Source organism: Furipterus horrens, unplaced genomic scaffold (genome assembly GCF_987537825.1).
Source record: "Furipterus horrens unplaced genomic scaffold, mFurHor1.1.pri manual_scaffold_7, whole genome shotgun sequence".
Lineage (NCBI taxonomy): Eukaryota > Metazoa > Chordata > Mammalia > Chiroptera > Furipteridae > Furipterus > Furipterus horrens.
Genome location: NW_028327177.1, coordinates 49,358,177 through 49,384,091, shown reverse-complemented (window position 1 = coordinate 49,384,091; position 25,915 = coordinate 49,358,177). Strand labels below are relative to the sequence as shown.

Genomic DNA, 25,915 nt, shown 5'->3' with positions numbered 1-25,915 from the left:
TTTGTAGTTTCCTTTGAGTTCCTTGTAATTTTCCTAGAGTTTGTCATAGTTTTCTTTGAGATTGTCAAGTACTTTGAGCTTCTTTATCACAATTCTTTTGAAATCTATGTATGATAGTTGGCTTATGTCTATTCCATCTATCTCTCTTCCTGGAGATTCCTCTTTTCCTCTCATTGGGAGGGTGTTTCTGTGTTTTCCCATCTTGGATTCTTCTTGTTTGCTTTTGTTTATTAGATTTGTCTGCTTTGATATCCCGCCTTCATGATATGAGACTTTATAAGAGACGTGGGGGATTCAATGGTGCAGTATCTTTGATCTCCTGAGTCTGATGCTTTTGGGATGCCCTTTATGCCATTTGTTTAGGCTGTTTGGTTGTATTTCAGTTACTCTTTGGTGCATCCTTCCCTCTGGCTAGTTGATTGTGAGTCACTCTGCCTAACTTGTCTTGAGTTCTTTTGTGGAGATGCTGTTAAAACATAAACACACAACCCAGACAAGAAACCCACACCCTCAAAAATATCCCCCACCCAATTCCACTATTGGTATCAAATGAGCCAGTATTAATATAAATGTAGAGAGGTTAAGACTATTATTATATTATAGGAGAAACAGATAAGAGTTGTTTTAAATGAAAGAAATGATTTTTGAGAGGGAAGATGATAGAATAATAATAATAGCAAATAAGGTCAAGGCTATGTGAGACAGTAAGTAATATTTACATTGTATGTTAAAAAAGAGAGGGAAGAAAGCAGAATAAAGTGAGAAAGTGAAAGTGTATAGTATTAGGTTTATATAGCAGTTATATGTTATATGTTTATTGTGAAAAGGAGGCTAAACAAACAGACAAAAAAAAAACCCAACAAAAATTAAAGAAGATGGATAGAAGGGAGAGAAAGTAGGAAACAGATTAAAGAAAGAGTTTTAAAAAGGAATGAAAAAAAGGAAGGTAAAAAAAAGGAAAGAGGGGGGGAAAGGGAAGAAAAAAAGAAAAAAAATGTTTTTACTCAGGTCAGTTTTTAGGCGCTGTCTTCTTTTTTGGATCCACACGTGGTCAAAATTCCATGGGTTTCAAATCTCTTCTGGCAGGCTGGCTGTGAGGAGATCTGGCTGGATTCTGTGGCTGCTTTTCTCTCACTCGTGGGCCTGCTGCAGCTTTCTGCTGTGAGCCACACTGAGTTTGGTCTCTCCCCACTTGTCCTGCGGCAGCCTCCAGCAATCCTCAGGCTTCTCTAGCAAGGTTGTTCTGCTGCTAAGTCAATGCGCATGTCCCTAATCTCTGCCCAGCCTTGGGTCCTGTCTTCGTTCCTCCTCCCAGGATGTCTCTATGCTCCAAGCCGCAACACCAGGCTGCATCCACCTCTGGCTAGCAGCGTCTCACTGTTTGCCTGTGCGCACTGCTTGCCTGCCTGGGGTCTTCACCGAGTCTGCCTTCCCACCACAGCTCTCCTGTATGGGCCCCTCTCCCTGCTCAGTTCCACTTTTTTTGTTTAGTGGTGCCATGATGTGCATGCCCGGGATGCAGGGTTGCCAGCCCAGGGGGTCCCCACCTAGACTCAGTTCATACAGCTTCTCATAGTGGGGGCCTTTTGCTGTCTTCCCACACCTCTGGCTGTTTCAAGGAAACCTTCCCATTGTGTACGTCTGGGACTCCGCTGGTCCCAGCACCTATGGCACTTAGCAGTTTCCAAACAGATCCCGGCTAATGAGCCAGTCTGCAGCTGCCCCTTTGGGATGCGGTGCAGCAGTGGCACCAGGCTGGGGGGTCCAGTAACTCCTTTTGAGAGCACGGGCGAGTTTTCTGCCCTCTTCCACTCTGCTCCCACATTCCCTTCCTGTTCCCACTATCTGAAATCTGCACTCACTCACTCCTCATTGTGTTTGTACTCCAAGCCTTTCCAGGATGGGAGCAAGCAGACAACACTGCTACCTACTCCGCCACCACCTTCGGAACCCCAGACCTGATTTTTAACTGAAAGCATTTGCCCATCTATGAATCCAAGTTAAAATTGGGATTAGGGGAACATAAGTTGCTCAGTAACTACCATAATCCTGTTTCACTTGTTATATATAGACTAGGCTCAAAGTTTTGAGTTAATACAAAATGAGATATGTTGACAATGGTGAAGAAGCAAAGACTGGTTTATTTTAGAGAATGGTTTATTTTAGAAAATATAACTGTTAGCATGAAATTATTTTATAGGCATTATATAGTGTACATTATATATTTTATATTAGATACATTTTTATTTTATATTACATATTTATATTTACATGTATATACACACCACTCACACAGACAAACCTCAGCAACTAATTAGAAAATGAAATAAACTGTGGTTCAGGGAATCACCTATTTTAAAATCATTGTATTGGAAAGAACTTAGTGATGAATTCAAAGGGGTGCTTAAAAGTTGGAGCTTATATGGCATTTTTTAAAGGAACTATACTTTTGTAGAGAAGGGACAAGACAAATGAGAAGAACTTTGAGCTTCTAGGGGAAGCAAAGTGGAAAGGATATATGTGGGGAAACTAATGCAAGGTAAGGTCTAATTAGTGAGAGTTATTTGTGTCATATCTTTCTCAGTAACACCTGTCTCCAGCGATAAAATCCTTACCCTTTTCCTGCTGGGTGAGTGCAGTTGGGATATCCTCACAAAGTAAATTTATGTTCTACTCTTAGGTAGAGCAAAGAGTTCATAGTGTGTCTGGTTTTCCTCAGTTGACTTCAGCTCAAAATAATTTTTATGCCACAGGGGTATATTTTTGGGATGACATACTCTGAATCTTTTCAATATCATCCATATACAGAAAAAAATACACATTTTATTATGGATTTTTACAAACACCATGCTCATGTAACTAGAACCAAAATCAAGAATAAAATATAACCAGCACTCCAGAAACAATCTCATGCCACTTTCTAGTTACTCTCCCCCAAAAGTAACCATTACCTTGACTCCTAAGACCCTAGAATAATTCTGCCTGTTTTTGTGCTTTCTATAATAAAATATGCAATATATGTTCTTTTATATCTGGCTTGACCCATAATTGAAAGTTACCTATTTGTAAAGGCAAAATGGTCTTCATTTATTGTTGTTACAAGAGTGGATTCCTGAATTTGTTGTCAGTAAGTACTAAAGGAAGGGTTATTGGTAATGCAAAGAGCATTGGAAAATGATCCGAAGTCCTCAGTTCTATTTCAATCTATGACTTGTTAGTGATCTTGGGAAAGTCTTTAACTCTCTGTGTCTCAGTTTCCTCATTTGCCAAATGGGGATAACTGTGTGTATGGTGTTTGTATTTATAGGCTATGAGAATATAAGTTAACTAACTTACCTAAAGAATATTTCTTGAGCACCCATATTGTTCTAGGTACTCTTCTAAGTGCTGCTATTAACTGTACACAAAGTATATAAAAATTTATGACCTTGAAATGCTTAATTTTAATATAAAAAGGTAAGTAAAAGTAAACTGAAAACTAAAAAACAATCAAATACATGACAGAATCTTTATCATCATTATCATATAAAGCAGTCATTAATATCCAAATAATATTTATTATTTTGAAATGCATTATTTTATTTTACCCCAAATCTCTGAGATTTATAGAATGGAAATAGGTTTCTACACTAAAATTATTTACCTTCTGGGAATAATCAAATGTTGTTTTTTGGGAGGTTGTCTTGGGGGCTTATTGATTAGCATGGGAAGACATTAAAGATTCTCCATGGAAATAATTTGACCAAATTGCCAAGTGTTCTCCAGGCCTCCTTGATGTTATTTTCAACAAAGAAAATATATGCATATTCCAAAGTCATGAAATTAGGCATCTTTCTATTGCTCTTGATGATAGTTTGGTCACTGGAATGGTAGGTAGTAATTTTTCTTTTTGCTATATGTGATGATATCCATATATAATATATTTTTGCATAGGGTACTTTGATAAGATTATCAAATTATGCTTTTCTTTGACTACTTTCACATTCTTCATTCTGTTTTGTTTCACCAATTTTGAGGTTCTAATGCATAAATGGTCATAAATGTTTGCAATTAGAGTTAAGACCAAAAAACAAACAAACAAAAAAAACAAAGAAAAATAAAACAAAAAAAAAGTAGACTACTTCTCTGATAACATTGAAAATTTTAATGAGTCTCCTAAAAGAGATAATCTACTTTTTAAAGACCCCTTTAGAGATCCTATTATTAGGAAAAAATGCCATAATTTCACCTAATTATGCTTTATATTAGTTTAGGCTTGAAATGTATCTTTTAATATAGAAAGCTGGTTTTTAAATATCCGTGCATATCATATATTTTGAAAGTAAGAGAGCATAAGATAATTGTTGTACACTGTCCTAAGTGCTTAATATGTGTTATAACATTTAGTCTTTATATCTGCCCTATGAGAGAATCCATTATTATACCCATTTAACTCTAGAGGAATATGAGGCACAGAAGGATTAAATGAGCTTCCCAAAGTCACAAAGTAAGTGTGAAAGCAGGCAGTCTGACTCCAGCTCTCATGTCACAGCTTCCTTGTATAATGTTACATAATATTACATGATAATTTTTAACTCGTAGCATGTTACTTACCTAAAAGAAAATAATAACTATTGAAAAAAAATACAGGTACTTTGTATGATTAAAATTTATGCTAAGTGATTAGTCAAACTTACTCCATGAAGTCTTTTCTCTGCTCCAGGTTTAGCAAGGTACCCTATAGAGTTTACTACTTTATAGCACATTCTGCTCAATACAGGTCATAGTGCTTAATAAATACGAATGTAGTGGACATAGAATCTATTCAAGTTTAGTTTAACAAATGTCTCACTGTTATGGCTACATAGGCGAGATTAAACACTCTGAAGCAGTGTATAAAGTAAGCAAAGGATTTTTAATGATGGCCAGGAGTTGGGCAGACCCTGAGCTGGTCTCTAACATGCTCCAACCTACAATGGAGTCTAAACGCTGGGTTTTTATACTGGTGCAGTCTCTTTGTTTCTTCTTTGGTGGGAAACAGCCTTAGGAAGGAGGGGGCTGGGTAGGACTGCAGGAATGTCTTGGCAGTAACAGAAACAGAAATTCGCAAAGCTATAAGGTTATCTCCGGCAGCAGCATAACTCTTCAGCCAGGGATGAACTCCCTGCGAAGCAATTTATTTTCAAAGGGCTAGACATTCTGCAAAGCGCAACCTTCACAAATGTTATAAACCAGACACAAGCAAGCAAATGGGAGGTGATAGAGGTTGAGGTGCTTTTAGCTTGTAAATCACTAATTGCTATAACACTCCTTCTTACATTCCTTTTTCCAAGGCCTTTTAGCAAGTCCTTGCTACTTTTTACAAAGAACATTTAAAGCCCTTACATACTTACATATTGAAACTTTTTACAGGGACTATTTGGTGCCCCTACATAATCCCCCCTCTAGTCCCTGGACTAAACCTATTAGGGACGTCTAAGGACTATAAGTAGGGTTTTTTAAACCCTGGTTTTTAGGAGGGGCTTAGTAGCAAGGATAAGGAGTTGGGTATTTGTAATGCTAGCTTTCAGGAGCTGCAAGGAAGAAATTAAGAAGTTTTCAGAAACAAATGATAATGAGTATACAACAGCCCAAAACCAATGGGACACAGCAAAAGCAGTTTTGAGAGGAAAGTCTATAGCAATACAGGCCTACCCAAAGAGGATAGAAGAACTCCAAACAAAAATTTAACCCCACAGCTACAAAAACTAGAACAACAATAATAAACAAAGCCCAGAGCAAGTAGAAGGAAGGAAATTATTAAGATTAGAGCAGAATTAAATGACACTGAGACTAAAAAAACAACTTGAAAAATTAACAAAAGCAGGGGCTGGTTCTAGGCTTATTAAGAAAAAAGAACCCAAATAAACAAAATTAGAAACAAAAGAGGAGATATTATGACCGATAACACAGAAATACAAAGAATTGTAAGAAATTACTATAAACAACTATATGGCAAGAAACTTGACAACCTAGATGAATGGACAAATTTCCAGAAACATATAATTTTCCAAAACAGAATTAAGAAGTAGAAAGTCTCAACAGACTGATAACAAAGAAGGAAATTGAAAGAGTAATCAAAAATTTCCCGGCACACAAAAGCCCTGGACCGGATGGCTTCACAGGTGAATTTTACAAAACATTTAGGGAAGAACTAACTTCTACCCTTCTCAAACTATTCCAAAAAATTCAAGAAGAGGGATAAATTCCAAACTTCTTCTATGAAGCCAGTATTACCTTAATTTCAAAACCAGGTCAAGACACAACAAAGAAAGAAAACTACAGGCCAATATTACTGATGAACATAGATGCTAAAATGCTTAATAGAATATTGGCAAACAGGATCCAGCAATACATCAAAAAGATCATACACTACGATCAAGTGGGATTCATCCCAGGGACACAAGGATGGTTTAATATTCACAAATCAATAAATATAATACATCACCTAAACAAAATGAATGACAAAAATCACATGATCATATTAATAGATGCAGAAAAAGCATTTGATAAAGTACAACACCCATTTATGATGAAAACACTTAGCAAAATGGGAATACAGGGAGCATACCTTAACATAATTAAGGCTATATGTGAGAAACCTGAAGCCAACATTATACTCAAGGACAAAAACTGAAAACATTTCTCCTGAGATTAGGAACAAGACAAGGATGTCCACTTTTTTTTTTTTTTAAACAGTGTTGGAAGTTCTAACCACAGCAATTAGACAAGAAGAAATAAAAGGCATTCAAATTGGTAAGGAAGACAAAACTGTTACCACTTGCAGAAGACATGATAATATACATAGAAAACCTTTCAGACTTCATGAAAAAACTACTTGACCTAATAAGTGAATTTGACAAAATAGCAGGGCACAAAGTTAATATTCAGAAATTAAAAGTGTTTTTATATACCAACAATAAAACGTTAGAGATAGAAACCAGAAAAAAAAAGAGAAAAAAAATCCTATTTACTATAGCAACAAGAAAAACAACAGTATTCGGGGATAAACTTAACCAAAGAGGCAAAAGACCTGCACTCGGAAAACTACACAACCCTGAATAAAGAAATTAAGAAAGACGCAAATAAATGAAAGCATACACCACATCCACGGATGGGAAGAATTAACATTTCCAAAATGTCTACATTATTTAAAGCAATCCATAGATTCAATGCAGTTTCTATTAAAATACCAGCAACATATCTTACAAACCTAAAGCAAACACTTACAATTTAATTTAGCAGACATTTGTTAAGCACTTGCTATGTGCCATGCATTGTAGATTCAATGATTAATAAGAAGAGCAAATGGAATGTTAGCAAGATGGTGGAAAACAAATTTCCAGACCCTTGTGGAAACATTAAATTAACAACTAGGAACTGACTAAAATAAGTTTTACAGCTTTGAAAACTAGTCAAAGATTAATAGCAATTAAGGAAATGCCCAACTAAGAAAACGCTACAATCAAAATGATAGAAAATTTTATGGCACTGTACTTATTTTTGCCTTACCCTTTTTTCAGTGTAGTGCAATATACTTGGGAGAAATTAGCCTAATTCCCAGTTTGTTTTTTTTCTTATAAGGAATGGCTGAAGCCCCTGTATAATTCCCCTTCTTAGACTTAAGACTTTTTATTTTATGATAGGACAATGGGTGAAGGTCTCGTGCTCTTCTAGCTGCTTCAAGCTGAACATGGTCATCGTCCTACCTACCCTTGGGTCTAGGAATTTATACTAAGAGTGGGGGTGGAGGGGAGTGTGGCCCTCCCTTATGGGGAAGGATTTTGCAGAGTCCAGGTCAGTTGACTATCCCCGGGGAGCGGCATGCTTGGTTTCCAAGGGCTGGCACTGTTGGACAAGTTGGCATCCTTGTCATATTCTGGAGGCAACAGATTTGGCAACAGGGTTAAAAGGCATAATTTAACCTACAACCACCATATGACAAAAGGCAGGGATTAATTTTTCAACATCCCACATTAGGAAAAGAAATGGCTTCTTTGGAGGAAGGTGTGCAGGGCATGTCACACCTGTCCAAAACCCTTTTGCTCACTATACTTAGCTAGGGCTGAGGGAAATATTTTAGGTTTCCCCCCTCTCAGACCTCTAGGCCCTTTTTGTCCAAGTCATTAGGATAGAAAAGAGAAAAACCAGTTTTAAAGTGAAGCCTATAGACCACCCCATACTTTACCAACCCAACCACTTAGTTCAGCCAAACTGTCGAGTCTTAGGAGGCGGCGCTGCAGATGGGCTTCTTAAGTGAGGCCTATAAGTACAGACAATTACTCAGGTAATGAGATTATAGGCTTACACCCTATGAAAACAGAAAGAACACACATGTTAATTTACACAATGTAATTTACAAACTAGTCTTTAAATTTAAGAGACTGTCTTATTAATAAGACATTTAGTTGCAAGGCATTTGGAATTCTTCTTGCCTGTAAATTAAGCATCTTTGATAATGTCACAGACCTGGTTTAACTTTCAAATGAAAACAAACTTTATAGGCAGTTAGCTGCACTGAGCATTGCAATTTTCCTTGAGTCACGATTTTTCTCCTTAAGATTACCCTCCTTGTCAGTAAAAGGACTGCATTAAGTCCAGTTTTAATTTAGCCTGTTCATTTGCATAAACACAACAAGAGCAGTGATTGACCACGTATGATCTTTAAGTCTGCTTTGCTGGAACTTATACAAGGAACCTTCATGCTGACTGTTAGTCTGCCCTTTGGGGCACAGAAGCTGAGCCACACACCTGCCATTCAGCCTTGCCTGTAAACACCTGCTTTTTCCAAGTTCTTTGGATTTTCCATTGTGCCTTGAGGTTCCTTCTAGCCATTTTTCAGGAAAGCAACCTTTGTTCCTTCCCTGGAAAGATTGCCATCAACCGCACAACCAACCAAGGTGCCAGGCTTTTTTTTCTTCTGGGCTTTCCTTAGCTTCAAAAGTCAAGTCCAGTTCCTCCAGGCTTTCTGGTAACAACCAGAGCCGAAGCATGCCTCCTTCAGGCATGTCATTCCAGTCAAAAGTCTTGGTTAACAATATCTTTATTAACAACTGGTCTTTTTAGTTTCATGCAAAGAAATCTAATGTCATTACTTACTCCTTTAAATTGCCAAATTCTGGAGGGATCAGGTAGGAAGAAAAATATACAGTGTGAAGGAAAATCCTTGTCCTTCTAATATTCCCTAAAATTGGATTTCCATGCCTTATACTTTCTTTTGTTTACTTTCCTACATGTGAAGTTTTTAAACCTTCTTTGGGAAACTTTCAGGTTATATGGCTAATACCAATACAAAGAATTCCAGACCCTTCCTAGGTCTCAGAGAACTCTAAGCCTTATGTAGGTCTCCAGTGGCTAATGCCAATCCCAACACAGGGAATTCCAAATGACCTTTCATAGGTCCCAAGGCTAAATGCCAAGACAAGGTACAGTAACCATACAATAAGACCACAAGTTGTTGAGGTTTCCTTTCCCCAGGTTTAAAAACTTTCACAACCTTTCTGTACATTTTTATGACTTTCCACAGGCCTTCTACAACATTCACAAACTTTCCATACATTTACCCATTCAGATTTGAACCGTAATCCATTTCCAATTCTTGTTCTTTTCCACACTGTGGATTATACTTAAACTTAGTATCTGGCAGCTAAAATTTCCCTGGATTTGCAGATATCCTGCAGTTTTCTGAAGCTTCCTGCTGCTTCTTCTTGTTTTCTAACATACACTTCTGAGCTTTCCTGAGAAGTTTTTCAATTGTTTTATTTGGCTTATTACTATTCTACTTAGGATTTATATTGGGAACCTTTTGTTTGGCCAGGACAATTACCTGACCAGGAGGATGCTTGCTTTTTTTTTTATATTAATGGTAGCCCACCTGATTATTCCTTTTTCTTTTCTATTGAAGAGGATGTCTAGAACGGACATTAGTTTTATTCATGTGTAACAACACTTTTCCTTAAGATACAGGCACATTCCCCCTGCTGAAGCAGCGAGGAGATTGAAGGCCTTTTAGTTACAGCTTTAGAGGTGTTGCTGATTGGCACCCAAGCAGCTTACACCAGTTTGAAGAAGAGCGGCCTGAGTTTTAAAAGTGTCACTTTTTTTTTCCCTCCATGTTGGAGAAACAGACATTCTGCTGTTTCTGTAACTGGTAGCAAGGGAATTAGAGGGCCGCTTTGCTAGCAAATTTAACATTGCCCCTCCTTGCAGCTCTAGCAGGGAGTATTCAGATGCAAACTGAATTGCTAGAAGTTACTTGGGGTGGAAAGAAATGCTGCAAGCAATTTCTCTGGGGAAATTTTTAAGGAGCCTCATCCCTCTGGCCAGGGCTACAAGGCAGTGGGAGACAGCACAGAGGGTCCTAGGCTTTTTTTTTTTTCTGTGACACTGCCCATATTGATAGCCTTGGTTTTCATGTTCCCCACCCCCCTCTACAGCGCCTGCAGCTGTTTGAGAGAGCGATTTGAGCTGGGAACCAGGGGCCTTCCCAGATTACAGAATATGTTAAACTAACCCATGTTTGTTTGGCCTTGACTAGCCATCTGTAAGATAATACTTTTTTTTTTCTTCTTTAAAAAAAACATTTTTCCCTTAGAAGTGCAGAGCAGGAGCTACTCCCTCAAGGTAAGGCTCCCTCCTGCCTCGCTACTTCCCCCAATAACACTCTCCCTTCTGCTTGTTGCATTTTTGCTCCCCCGAGGGACACCATTTTACATTTATAATATTTAGATTTAAGGTACTCCCAAGGGGGTGTGCTATCTGACCCCAAAAGCAGGCCACTCTGACCTACAAAATGTTTCCAGGGTGTCAGAGTTCATGAAGGGATTTTGTCCCCAGAACTTGGGGAAGTTCCGGAGCACACAGTCAAGAACTGTGGGTGCAGGCTTAGACTGGTGTTCCCTTATGTTGGCTAATGTGATTGCTACAAACATGCACTTAATTTGGATTACAATTAGGAGCTGGAACACAAGGCACAGGAGCAATTCCCCACTCACGGCACAAACACAGGCTGGGAGCTCCCAAAGGAAGCCAAACAAATGCCCGCTTAGCTTCTCCTCCTGCGAGGTTAGAGCTACTCAGACTCCATAGACAGAAGTTTGTGGAGTCACACAAAAAGGAGGAAATAACTTTTTTAAACTTTAACCTTAATATTCACTCACACATTCACTCAGAGGTTAAATAATCCCACCCAAACCCCACCTAGGCTTCTGAGATTAGATGAACAGCATCAGCTACAGGCAGCACAACCCCAAATCAGAAGAGCTCTATACAATCCAAATGAAGCTAGCCAAGCTGGCTTCAACAAATTCCCTGTTCGGGAATATGTACCTCTGCGTCCAGAGGACAAAAGACCAAGTCTCAATGGCAGTGGCCCAAGTCCGCTGCCCAAATGGGTTGCCATTCACCTGTCGCTGAGGCTGTTCGCTGTCCTTTGCTTACTCTAGACTGGGCCGTCAGGGCTTCCAGCAGCTCCAGAGTGTCTCCTGAAGGCGCAGGGAATTGCTCCCAACCGGAGCTTGTGGCCGCTGTCCTGCCACATGTCAGCTAGACACACGGGACCGCATGAAGCCCCGGGGGCTCACCGAAGGTGGCACCACTTTACAGAGGCATCTCGCTGGGTCCTCCAAAATGTTATGGCTACATAGGTGAGATTAAACACTCTGAAGCGGTGTATAAAGTAAGCAAAGGATTTTTAATGATGGCCAGGAGTTGGGCAGACCCTGAACTGGTCTCTAACATGCTCCAACCTACAATGGAGTCTAAACGCTGGGTTTTTATACTGGTGCAGTCTCTTTGTTTCTTCTTTGGTGGGAAACAGCCTTAGGAAGGAGGGGGCTGGGTAGGACTGCAGGAATGTCTTGGCAGTAACAGAAACAGAAACTTGCAAGGCTCTAAGGTTATCTCTGGGCAGCAGCATAACTCTTCAGCCAGGGATGAACTCCCTGCGAAGCAATTTATTTTCAAAGGGCTAGACATTCTGCAAAGCGCAACCTTCACAAATGTTATAAACCAGACACAAGCAAGCAAATGGGAGGTGATAGAGGCTGAGGTGCTTTTAGCTTGTAAATCACTAATTGCTATAACACTCCTTCTTACATTCCTTTTTCCAAGGCCTTTTAGCAAGTCCTTGCTACTTCTTACAAAGAACATTTAAAGCCCTTACATACTTACATATTGAAACTTTTTACAGGGACTATTTGGTGCCCTTACCCCACTACTTTATTTGTCTAAAATAAAATTAACTCTTTTCTCCAAGCCCCTATTTCACTAAGTTGGCGAGAGATTCCATCTCAGTTATTATGATACTTGCCTTGTTACACATAAAATTCCACCTGGTATAGGGTCACAGAATATCTGGTTACAACCCTCTTAGCTTCAGTTCACACTGGTCACTGACAGTGTACTTGCCAAACATAAGATGATTTCTTAAAGATGAATATCTCTATTGCTTATCTACCATAGTTAAACAAAGGAAATTTGCTGAGGTTCATAGCCTTACTATCATGGGTCAATCATTCAAGAGGCATCCAGAAGTTCTTTTTCAGACCCAAATGCCTCCCTGGGTCACTGAGGGGAGTGGGATAAGACCTCAAACAGTACTTCAAACCATCAGTGTTTCCCTATACCGTAACTTCCTGGGCACACAGATAGTTTCGACTCTCATGGCAAAATAGCTGATGAATCATCAACGGGTTACATAGACCTTTCAAAAAAATTTGAGATTTTTGTCAAGGCAAAATTGAGAAAATCATTAAAGTTTATGTTGCTAAATACCTACTTTATTTTGCTCTGTTGAGCTAAACTCTTGAACTGAGTCAAAATGGAGTAATCAGATCTCTTCCCACTAGGTGGCATTGATGCCTATTAACTTTTATTTACCTGTACTAAAAGCTGGTAGAGATATTAGTAGCAGCAATGAAAGTGATGGGGGTAACATCCTGTATCCAACCGAAGTTGGAGGTTAAAACAATGGTGGGTATTCTAAATAAAAAATTAGAAAATATTACATTTGGGACCCAAACAAATGTATATTTTTAATTTTTCTAACAATTAGAATATTTGTACCATTTGAGTGTGGTATATATGTGATGAGTTTATAACACTTATGCTTCTTTCAGTATAGTGTGTGTTTGTGAACTTATTGTAAAAAATAGTATTATTATCATATTAATATAATGTCTGTTATTTATGAGACTGCTTATTTTGTGCCAGGCACTTTACTGAGAGCTTCACCACATACAAGACTAAATTTAATCATCATAAAAATACTGACATATATTGTTATTTGTATTTTAAACGTGAAGGAGTTTTCAGAAAAATTAAGAATCTTAATTAGTATAGCATAGCTAGTCAGTGAAGATTCATGAGTCAAGTCAAAGTCAATTTGTCTTCAAAACTTTTTATACTTATAAAATAAATACATTATCACATTATTGTTTTTCCCAAAATAATAACCGTTTTTAATGGTTGCATAATATTTAAATATCAGGAATATATACATATATATTGGGTTGGCCAAAAAGTTCATTTTTTTTTCCATAAAATGGCTCTAGTAGCGCTTAGTTGTCTTTAACTTCATTTGAAACAATTTTGTTAGATAGTATTGTGACAGCTGTCATATCAGCATGCATTAAAAAAGAACTTATTAAAATTGGTACATTTTTATGTAGCCCCTTTAATATTGAAAATATAAGAGATTAAGTGGCATTTTCAGCATATTATGCTTTACTGTTTCTAGTAAAAATGCATCTGAAATGCAAAAAAACAAACTTATTTCTGCAGTGTATGGAGAAGGTGCTGTGATTGGTTGAAAAAGTCAAAAGCAGTTTGTGAAGTTTCATGCTGAAAATTTCTTGCTGGACAATGCTCCATGGCTGGGTAGACCAATTGAAGTATAGTGATCAAACTGAGACATTAATTGAGAACAATCAACGTTATACCACAAGGGAGATAGCCAACATACTCAGAATATCCAAATTAATAAAGTTATTGGTGAAGATAAAAAATTATTGTCTAAAAGTTCCTGTTGGGGGAGAGAGAAGATGGCGGAGGAGTGAGGAGAGGCTGCGGTTTCAGGCTGCCGAGACCCGTCTACAGTTTGGGCTAACTGCAGACAGAACATCTCAGTGAGCAGCTGGACACTGGCAGGAATCGAGCCAAGGCACTGCTGGATTAGAGAAAATCCACCTGGGAACAACCTGTTTAGTGAGGATAGTGGAGGAAAAGGGGATGAAATGGGATTCCTGACTGGGGCGGCTGCCCGAGCTGCGGCGGGAAGCACACAAAGGCTTTTTGGCGACCACAGGCTACCCAGGAGAGGAGTTGGGAAGAGAGCAGATCTCTGCCCACTGGCAGAGATGGGACTCGACCAAGTGGCATTGGCACTGAAGGACAGGAGACAGCATGCTGCCAGGCAAGTAAGAACATAATTCTCCTTTATATTTTTCTCTAGTGGATGGTGGAGAGGGGAGGAAAGTTTGGGGGTGGTAGGCCATTCTTGAGGAGTGCAGGCGCAGTGGTGTGCTCATCCACTCCTGAATCCTACCCTTGGGTCGCGGGGGCGCGCATAGGGAAGTGCTCTCACTCACTGGCCCAGGTGCGCGGGGCCGTGAGTCCAGGCATCCCTCGGACACTCCCCAACGGACATAAGATCAGTGCCCCAACGGGCACAGGGAGGGCCCACTGAACACACAGAGGACCCCTAGACAGCTCCTGTGGGCGCCGGGCCCCAGGCCGGAAAGCAGACCACTAGTTCAGGCTCTGTTCGTGCCGGCCCAGACGGGTGAGGGAAGGCAGTCGGCTGCGGCGCCGGAACAGCGGGCGGCAGCGACTCACAGACGCTCACTTCCACTGAGCACAAGTGTCCGCGGCCCCGCCATAAGAGGCGAGAGACCAACTCCCGGAGCTCGGCTCAGCAGGACTAAGGGCATGGGCATTCGAGCACGAAAACACCTCAGCCCGGGGACAACATGCGCCAATCACAGGGCAAGTTCTCAGGCCGCCCCGCCCGTGCAGGGGCTTGCGCGCAAGGACACCTCAGCTGGCTCCAGCGAGCAGCAAGGGAACGCGCCGTGCCGGCAACCACGGGCACGCACCATTGCGGCAACCGTGGGCGCACACCATTGCTGCAAGAAACAAGAACCTCTGAACCACCACACTAGACCAGCTGTGGACGCAGAAAAAGAAGGTGACACACCAAGGCTAAAACGGATATCTCCACAAAAGAATTCGAGATAAAGTGGGTAGAGCGACTCTCAATCAACAAGCCAGAAGGAAGGTCCTAACAAAAAAATCTGAAATATAACCAGAGAGCATAAACAAATGATATAAAAGGTCCCCCAAGAACATCAGGCTCAGGAGATCAAAGAGACTGCACCATTGAAACCCCCAGATCTACCATAAAAAATCTCATACCACAAAGGTGGGAAGGCAAAGCAGACAAATCCAAATAACAAAAACAAACAAGAAGAATCCAACATGGTAAGATGCAGAAACAACCTCTCAATGAAAAGAGGAATCCCCAGAAAGAGAGGTAGATGGAATAGACATAGCCCGAATGTCAGACGTGGAATTCAAAACTATGGTTGTGAAGAAACTCAATATGCTTGAAAACCTCAAAAACAACTATGACAACCTCCAAGGAAGTTACCAACAGCTCCAAGAAAATTACAGGGAACTTGCAGAGAACTACACCAGCATAAAAAAAAAACATAGAAACTATCAACAAGAACCAGGAAGAAATGAAGAATGCAATCTCTGAACTGAAAAACACAGTAGAATCAGTCAAAAGCAGACTAAACAAAGCAGAGTATCGGATTAGTGAGTTAGAGGATAATGTAGGTAATAATTGTCAAACGATACAGCAAAATGAAAAAAGATTGAAAAAATATGAACAAGATGTAAGGGAATTACAGGATAGCATTAATAGAAATAATATCAGGATCATAGGAATAAGAGAGGGAGAAGAAAAGGAGCATGGAATTGAAAAACTGCTAGGAGAAATAGTGACAGAAAATTTTCCGAACCTGATGAGAGAAAAAGTTATGCAAGTCCAAGAAGCACTGAGAGTTCCAATAAAGAAGAACCCCCAAAAACCCACTCCAAGGCACATCATAGTTAAATGGCAATATTCCAAGACAAAGAGAGAATCCTAAAAGTAGCAAGAGAAAAACAGCAAATAACTTACAAAGGAGCTCCAATAAGGCTATCAACCAATTTCTCAACAGAAACATTGCAAGCCAGAAGGGAATGGTCAAAAATATTTCAAGCAATGAAAAACAAAGGCCTACATCCAAGAATACTCTACCCAGCAAGGCTCTCATTCAAAATTGAAGGTGAAATAAGGAGTTTCTCAGACAAAGGAAGACTAAAAGAATACATCTCCACAAAACCAGCATTGCAAGAGATGCTAAAGGGAATATTCTAAGAAAAAGGAAGAGAAAAAATAAAAAAAAGAGTAGAGGAACAGAGATACAAAAGGGAAATGAATAAATACATGTCAATAATAACGTTAAATGTAAATGGATTAAATGCTCCCATTAAAAGACATAAGGTAACGGAATGGTTAAGAAAACAGGACCCACATATTTGCTGTCTACAAGAAACATACCTCAAAACAAAAGATTTACATAGACTGAAAATAAAGGGATATAAAAAAAATATTTCAAGCAAATGGACCTGAAAAAAAAAGCTGGGGTAGCAGTCCTCATATCAGACAAAATGGATTTCAAAGCAAGGGCAATAAAAAGAGACAAAGAAGGACATTTCATAATATTTAAAGGAACGATTCATCAAGAAGATATAACACTGATAAACATATATGCACCCAACATAGGAGCACCCAAATACATAAAGGAAATACTAGAAGGCCACAAGAAGGATATTAACAACAACACACTCATAGTAGGGGATTTCAACACTCCATTAACAACAATAAACAGATCATCCAAGCAAAGAAACACCAAGGATATACAGGCATTGAACAACACACTAAACCACATGGATCTAACTGATATATATAGAACTTTCCACCCCAAAGAAGCAAAATATACATTCTTTTCAAAGGCACACGGGACATTTTCAAAGATAGACCACATAATAGGACACAAAATGAGCCTCAACAAATTCAAGAAAATTGAAATCATATCAAGCATCTTTTCAGACCACAATGACTTGAAACTAAAAATCAACCTCAGGGAAAATAATCAAAGACACCCAAACTCATGGAGAATGAATAACATGCTCTTAAATAATGAATGGGTTAACAATAACATCAAAGAGGAAATCAAGAAATTTCTAGAAACTAATGACAATGAACACACAACAGCCCAAAACCTATGGGACACAGCAAAAGCAGTCTTAAGAGGGAAGTTCATAGCAATACAGGCATATCTGAAAAGAACAGAAGAATCTCAAATAAAAAACCTAACCATAAAGCTACAAGAACTAGAACAGCAACAACAAACAAAGCCTAGGGCAAAAAGAAGAAAGGAAATCATCAAGATCAAAGCAGAATTAAACGACGTAGAAACTAAACGAACAATCCAAAAAATCAACAAAACTAGGAGCTGGTTCTTTGAAAAAATAAACAAAATTGACAAGCCTCTAGCCAGGCTCATTGAGAAAAAAAGAGAAGACCCAAATAAACAAAATCAGAAATGAAAGAGGAGAAATCACGACTGATACCTCAGAAATACAAACAATTATAAGAAATTACTACAAACAACTATATGGCAATAAATTTGACAACCTAGTTGAAATGGACAGATTTCTAGAAACATATAACCTTCCAAAACTGAATCAAGAAGAAGTAGAAAGTCTCAACAGACCAATAACAAAGAAGGAAATTGAAACAGTAATCCAAAATCTCCCTGCACACAAAAGCCCTGGACCGGATGGCTTCACAGGCGAATTTTACAAAACATTTAGGGAAGAACTAACTCCTACCCTCCTCAAACTATTCCAAAAAATCCAAGAAGATGGAAAAATCCCAAACTCTTTCTATGAAGCCACTATTACCCTAATCCCAAAACCAGGTCAAGACACAGCAAAGAAAGAAAACTACAGGCCAATATCACTAATGAACATTGATGCTAAAATCCTCAATAAAATTTTGGCAAACAGGATCCAACAATACATCAAAAAGATCATACACCATGATCAAGTGGGATTCATCCCAGGGATGCAAGGATGGTTTAATATTCGCAAATCAATAAATATAATACATCACCTAAACAAAATGAAAGAGAAAAATCACATGATCATATCTATAGATGCAGAAAAAGCATTTGATAAAGTACAACACCCATTTATGTTGAAAACACTCAGCAACATGGGAATAGAGGAAGCATACCTTAACATCATTAAGGTTATATATGAGAAGCCTGAGGCCAACATCATACTCAATGGACAAAAACTGAAAGCATTCCCCCTGACATCAGGAACTAGGCAAGGCTGTCCACTCTCTCCACTTCTATTCAACATAGTGTTGGAAGTCCTAGCCACAGCAATCAGACAAGACAAAGAAATAAAAGGCATCCAAATTGGGAAAGAAGAAGTAAAACTATCACTATTTGCAGACGACGTGATAGTATACCTAGAAAACCCTATAAAATCCACTAAAAGACTACTTGATATAATAAGTGAATTTGGCAAAATAGCAGGGTACAAAATAAATATACAGAAATCTAAGGCATTTCTCTACACCAACAATAAAATATCAGAGACAGAAGCAAAAAAGAAAATACCATTTACTATAGCAACATGAAAAATAAAGTACCTAGGAATAAACTTAACCAAAGAGATAAAAGACCTGTACACTGAAAATTATGCAACATTGAAGAAAGAAATTAAGGAAGATACAAATAAATGGAGGCAAATACCGTGTTCTTGGATGGGAAGAATCAACATCATCGAAATGGCCATACTACCCAAAGCAATTTACAAATTCAGTGCAATCCCTATTAAAATACCAATGACATATTTCACTGACCTAGAACAAATCCTCCAAAAATTCATATGGAACCAAAAAAGACCCCGAATAGCAAAAGCAATCTTGAAACAGAAGAACACAGCAGGAGGAATCACAATACCAGACATCAAACAATACTACAAAGCCACTGTGATCAAAACAGTCTGGTATTGGCATAAGAACAGACATATAGATCACTGGAACAGAATTAAAAGCCCAGAAATAAACCCAGGCCTCTATGGTCAACTAATCTTTGATAAAGGAGGAAGGAACATAAAATGGAGTGAGAAGAGCCTCTTTAACAAATGGTGCTGGGAGAACTGGACAGGGACGTGCAAAAAAATGAAACTAGACCACCAACTTACACCACACAGGAGAATAAACTCAAGATGGATTAAAGACTTAAATGTAAGTCGTGATACCATAAAAGTCCTAGAGGAAAACATAGGCAGGAAAATTTCAGATATCACACGTAACAATATCTTCACGGATACATCTCCTAAGGCAAGAGAAATAAAGGAAAAAATAAACAAATGGGACTACATCAAACTAAAAAGTTTCTGCTCATCAAAAGAAAACATCAGCAAGATGAAAAGGAAACCAACCATATGGGAGAACATATTTGCCAATGATATCACAGACAGGGGACTGATCTCCAAAATATATAAAGAGCTTATATAACTCAACATCAAGAAAACAAACAACCCAATTAAAAAATGGGCAAAGGACCTGAACAAACACTTCTCCGAAGAGGACATACAGAAGGTCCATAGGCACATGAAAAAATGCTCAACATCATTGGCCATCAGAGAGATGCAAGTAAAAACCACAATGAGATACCACCTTACACGTGTCAGAATGGCCATCATCAACAAATCAACAAACAACAAATGCTGGCGAGGATGTGGAGAAACAGGAACCCTACTGCACTGTTGGTGGGAATGCAGACTGGTGCAGCCACTATGGAAAACAGTATGGAATTACCTCAAAAAACTAAAAATGGAACTGCCATTTGAACCAGTGATTCCACTGCTAGGATTATACCTGAAAAATCCTAAAACCCTAATTCAAAAAAACTTATGCACCCCTATGTTCATAACAGCCCTGTTTACAATAGCTACGAGCTGGAAACAGCCTAAGTGCCCATCTGTAGATGAGTCGATCAAAAAACTGTGGTACATCTACACAATGGAATACTATGTAGCAGAAAGAAAGAAGGAACTCCTGCCATTTGCGACAATGTGGATGGAACTAGAGAGAATTATGCTTAGTGAAATAAGCCAGGCAAAGAAAGAAAAATACCATATGATATCACCTAATACAGGAAACTCAAGAGCAACACAAACAAATGAACTAAATAGGCAAAGACTAGAATAGTAGTCAGTAGGGGGGAGGGGGGAGGGAGAGAAGGGGGATAAGTAAGAGAAGGGTCTAGTCAAGGAACGTATATGAATGACTCATGGACATGGACAACGTGGAGGGATATAATTGTGGGAGAAGGGATGGGCTGGGAGGGGGGAGAAATGGGGGAAAAATCGGACAACTGTAATTGAATAACCAAAAAAAAAAAAAAAAAAAAGACTCATAGTGTATAAATTCTATTTGGTAAAGAATCATTCTTTGAAACAGGAGAGAACATGAACATTTCTAGCAATTATAACGGAAGTTAGAGCTTTCTCTTCTGTGTCCGTGTGGTGATGGCGTTCATTGTGTGAGATAATCACCTGTGGCATTGCCATAGAAGGCAAAAAGAGAGATAGCCATTTCTGGACATATCTTGTTTTCCGTGGAGACTAACGCATATACTACTGGAAGTACAGATGTAGCTCTTGAACTGAAGATATTAGATGTTATCTTGTTTCTCATGTATGTCTTTCAAAAAGTTCCTGTTGCCCTTACTCATTAACTCAGAAAAACTGTGTTTTGAAAGAGGCCAGCAACAGTTGTCAAGTACATAGAAGAAATGTACATTGAACATTCTAACCAACATATACATGTTATCAAACGATTTCAACAGATGGAATTATGCCCTTGCTGTGCCATTGTTGTTCTGCTCCATTGTATGCTTCAGTGAACTTTCGAGTTTATACAACAGACAAAAGAGCAAACACTGGTTTCAGGAACGCTATTGTCTTTTGGGTACTCTGCTACTCTGCTACACGTGACACACTAAAGGAAATATATGGGACTTTACCGTTCACATTTATTTCCTATTTTGTTTCTTTGTAATTCACTGTGAAACTCAGAAAAAAAAATTATTGTCTATTTTATGGAAAAAACCATATAGATCTTCTTGCCATTCAATATATATTTGTTACATTTATTCAATCTTTGTCTCTTCTTTTTACCATCTCTACATATTTTATTGTTTTCTTAGCTTAACTCATTTAAAATTGAATTTAAGGATCAGAATATGAAATATTTAAGACTATAGAGACATACTGCCAAATTTTATTCCATAACTATACTAATTTTTAATCCTAGAAAATTAAAGCCAACTGTGAAGTTAGAGGAAAGAGTTCACATACCATTTTCACTGCTGACCACTAGAGAAATCTGAACTCACTGAACTGTGTTATACTCATGGTTAAGGTTTATTACAGAGAAGGATATAGGTTAAAATCAGCTGAGGGAATAGATACACAGGGCAAAGTCTAGAAAAAGTACCAAGTGTTGTTCTCTTCCCATGGATTCAGGACAGTGTTACTTTCTCAGAATTAATATGTGACAGTATGCATACAGTATTGCCAACCAGGGAAGCAATATCACCTGAACCTTGGTGCTCAAGAGTCTTTAGGAGTTTCATCATGTAGGGAGTACATGTGGCTGATCTCAGTGTCCAGCCTCTCAGAAGGTCAACAGACACCTTGTGAGTCAAAGTCCTTACCCTGAATCACAGTTTTTACTATGTGGCTAGACCAAGGTACTCGTCGTCGTCGGCAGCCGTCCGTCTCGAGAGACGATGGTGTAGCTTCTTAAGAGTCTATCTGCACCGCCGAGAATGGCTGTGCAGTCCGACTCGGGAGTGACATCGTATCTGTCTCCTCTCGTGTTGAATCGACATCTTGCGATGACGCTGAAGCTACAGAGCCTGGGCAGGGTGATATGGAGGGTCTGCTGTTGCCCATGCAGCAGACCCCCCCGCTCTTCGCAGCTGAAGGGTCCAAGGGAAAGACGGAGTCAATACAGCTTGGCTTCAGGTGCGCCGCAGGAGTTGCCGGTGTTGACTACAACGTCAAACCGCCTTAGGGACTCCGGCTCCGGATTTTCTGTCGGGGTTTACTCCCTTAGCGTTTCCCCTGAAGAGGTATGCCGCAAGGCAGCGGAGGTTTTTTGGAGTCAGAGTTTTCCTTCTCTGAGACCAAGGTACTCAAACAAACAAAAACACCCTTATCAAACATTACATTAAAGGTTTAGAGATTAACTCTCTGAAGTTCAGGGCATAAGCCAGACCTTTCTGTAAAGTTAAATTCTTTACTACCTAACTCCCTTTGGCAGTCATTGACCCCAGTGTTGAGTATGGTCCTTAAAAAACAAATACCTGACAATTTTCTAGAGGAATAAACATCTGATTTTAACTTTATTTATTTTTTAATTAGTAGTATGAATTACCTTTCCTTATGTTTATTAACCATTTGGATTTTGTCTTTTGTGACTTTTGTATGTATGTATTTTATTAATTTTTCTACATTGTTCTAATTAACTTTCAAGAATTTTTTATGTCTTCCTTTTAAGATGTTGTTTGCATAAGATTTACTTAAATATACCTTAGTTGTATTTGATATTTCCTTTCTTTCATTTATTTATTTCTACATAAATACATTTAACTAATATTTATACAATGCATTTTATTCAGGTACTCTGGTAGCAGAGTATTCTGCTTTGTATTAATATTAAAACTATTTTTTAGTAGTGATTGTAAATTTCTTAAGAGAAATGTTTTTGTTTTGTATCTTTTTAAATCTCTGTAGCAGTTGATGCTGACTTTTACACTCTCAATAAATAATGATTGATGTAAATTAGGAGTCTACCAGATAACTTCCTTTAGTTTTGTTCCATTTTGCATTGCAGTATAGTCACTCATTTTTTCCTTTTGCTCATTTTAAACCATGAAGCTCCTGGTAAGATCCTGATCACTGCAACTTCTGTAAGAGAATGGATTCTATTGCCATATTCCTCTAGCAAAACATGAGCTTGTTATTTGTTGCTTTTCTATTCTGTCTGTTGCTCTGACGGGTGTGTTCCTCAACAGTGCTATGGTTATACTTGCTATGAGCCTTTGCCAGGCCCCGTGTCTCCAGCAGGATGGGAGTTGCACTGGAGTGGGAAGCCAGTCTGAAAAGTCCTACTGGAAAATGTATAAAATCAGCGCTGGGATTTGCATGTTTGAAAGTGTGAAAAATGCACGGATGTATTTGAGGATTAAGCATGGCCAGTGTGATGGAACAGTATGCATCTGCTCTTATTTTTCTCAGCACATGTTTAAGACATTTGCCAATAATAGATATGAGAATAGCACTTCTGGGGTATTTTCTATTTTAGTTTTAATCTGTGAACATTCTGGAAATTGGATGTGATATATGGTGATTTCCTGTGACTGGTGTCTTTAATGAGTGGGGAGGGCAGCTGAATGCTTGATATATGATTGAAGAGGGATCATTACCCTTTAGACACTGATTCTGAAACATAATGTGTATACAAATCACATGGGAATTGTGTTAGAAAGTAGATTCTAACTCACACTGCAGTGGTACCTGTGTGCCTGCATTTCTAATAATCAACCAGCTGTTATGAGTCACTCCGCAAACAATGCTTTGAGAACCAAGGCACTAGAAAGTCTCAGCTCAATAATATTTCCTTACTGCTTCTTTAGGTCCCTGAATTTCCACCAATGGAAACCCTGTACTTTTAAACATAAGGAAATAATCTTAAATTTTAAACATTAGGGGTTCTTCTCTAATATCTTGAAACTCAGGAGAGGATGTGGGAGACAATGAACATAACATGTTTTATATGTTCATCATTTTCTTATGGTTGAGCAGCATAAGACTATACATTTAGCTTGCCCCCTTAATGCTCTGTTTATCTGTTCTTGTGTGAAACAGTTTAGTTTAAACTGTACCTTTTGGATAAACTCAGAGGTGCTCCCACTACCCTTCACCTTACTAGTGTGGCTATGGCTATTTGGAAGAATTTGCATGAACTTTTGAGGGTGGGAAGAGGAAAAACAGATATTCATGGTTCTCTGTGTCCTTACCTTTGTGTAGACTGGTGAATCTGCACTGATGTTCAGAGTACAGAAGAGGAAAGCACATGCACACACATTTAATTAGCATCCTTGATGGATACAACAGAGCATTGTGAAGTGGGCTATATCCCACTTCAAAGAAGAGGAAGTTGAGGAAGTCATGCTTAAGAAACAGTGTCTGACTTAGGGTCTTTAAACTGGTAAGTGGACCATGAAACAGATAGCGTATTACTGAAGACATGTTTTGGGGTGTGTTTCGAAGTCATTTTAGGGAGTTTGTAGGGGTACAGATAAATGTTACTCCAAAGTGAGAACGGGCCAATGCTGGAAAATTAGAAATTTGTATTCTCCCTAGATGGCAACCAAAGGGACAGCTCAGTGCTTAGTCACTTTCTATTTAGCTGTCTTTTACTCAAATTGGATGATGATTTTCATGGTTCTTCCATCTCTCCCTCACCAGTCTGTCGGCCCTGTCTGTCTCTTCCATTTCTTTCTCAGCGTGATGTTTGTTTTGTCCCTCCAAGTGACTATATTTCCTCTGCAAGTGTATAGCAGAATCTTGAATCTTTCTGCCCTACACTAAACACTCATTTTTTTTCTTTTTCTTCTTCTTCTTGTTCGTACTGTAGGTGAGTCAGCTCTGTCTGATGAATCTGAGGAAAAGGAAAGTCTTTGGATTCAAATGGAAGAACTTGGTGAGCACAGGAAGATACTTTGAAACTTACACATGACAAGTCTCTTAGAACCAGTCTTGTTGACAACTTGTCAGGTGAATCATTGAGTCTGAAATTGTGTCCTCTCAGTCTGTTATGGCCTTTGCATCAACAGCAGGAACCCCCATTCCTTTCCCCTTCCTGATGGACATCACAGGATGAAAAGCTAGGTGCAGGACTTCCTGTGCACTTTGGAACTAAGGCAGACAATCATATATTGGAATTTCAAACCCAAGTTTTACTTCTTGAAGATATTTAATAACTTGAAAAAAGCAGAGACATTTGTTTACTTTTTGATGAAAAATCCAGATTAGATGAAATCTGATATTTAGAATATCTGAATAAAAGATTTAGGCCATTTCAGAGCACAATGCAGAGATTCTTTAGGCTTTTTGAAATGAGTATATCACATCCTCATTGCGCATAATTTATCCAGTTTATTCCTCTAAGACCTTGTAAGACAACACACATGCATGAAGTGGTAATGGAGAAAATAAAATGGAATAAACATTGCTAAGAAACTCACTTAAAATAGAGTCAGGAAGCCATTGAAAAAGTGGGACCTGTGGAGGTCTTGTGGCTCAGTTTTCAGAGCTGCTTTTAAGTTGCTAACCTGTTGCTAAACTCAGCACAAGACTGAGTCATTTTAAATATCTTGGAACAACTGCTCCAGGGACACAATGGTTTTACTTTGTCCATGTAGTTGTTGCTTCCCTGTTGGCATGTTGGAACTAACCAATCCCAGTTAATCTAGCCGGAATCCTTCATTTGCATGGAGGACCTAAAGGGGAGCCACATTTGTAGATTTCACCTTTATAAAACACTGTCTTTCTTTGTTCTGTTCAGAGCACAGTTTATGTTACTGAATCTGTGACTTCTAGATTACAATAATTTTTGCTCAGATAAATGCTTTTTGTTCTTTATCCCAGTTTAATCCTCTTCTTTGGTTAACAGAAGCAGGTAACA

At 38.7% G+C, this 25,915-nt stretch overlaps 1 pseudogene; it reads left to right on the top strand.

Annotated features, from left to right (window-relative positions):
- LOC150004421 (uncharacterized) overlaps window positions 1-25,915 on the top strand; it is a 177,688-nt pseudogene that overhangs the window by 73,199 nt on the left and 78,574 nt on the right.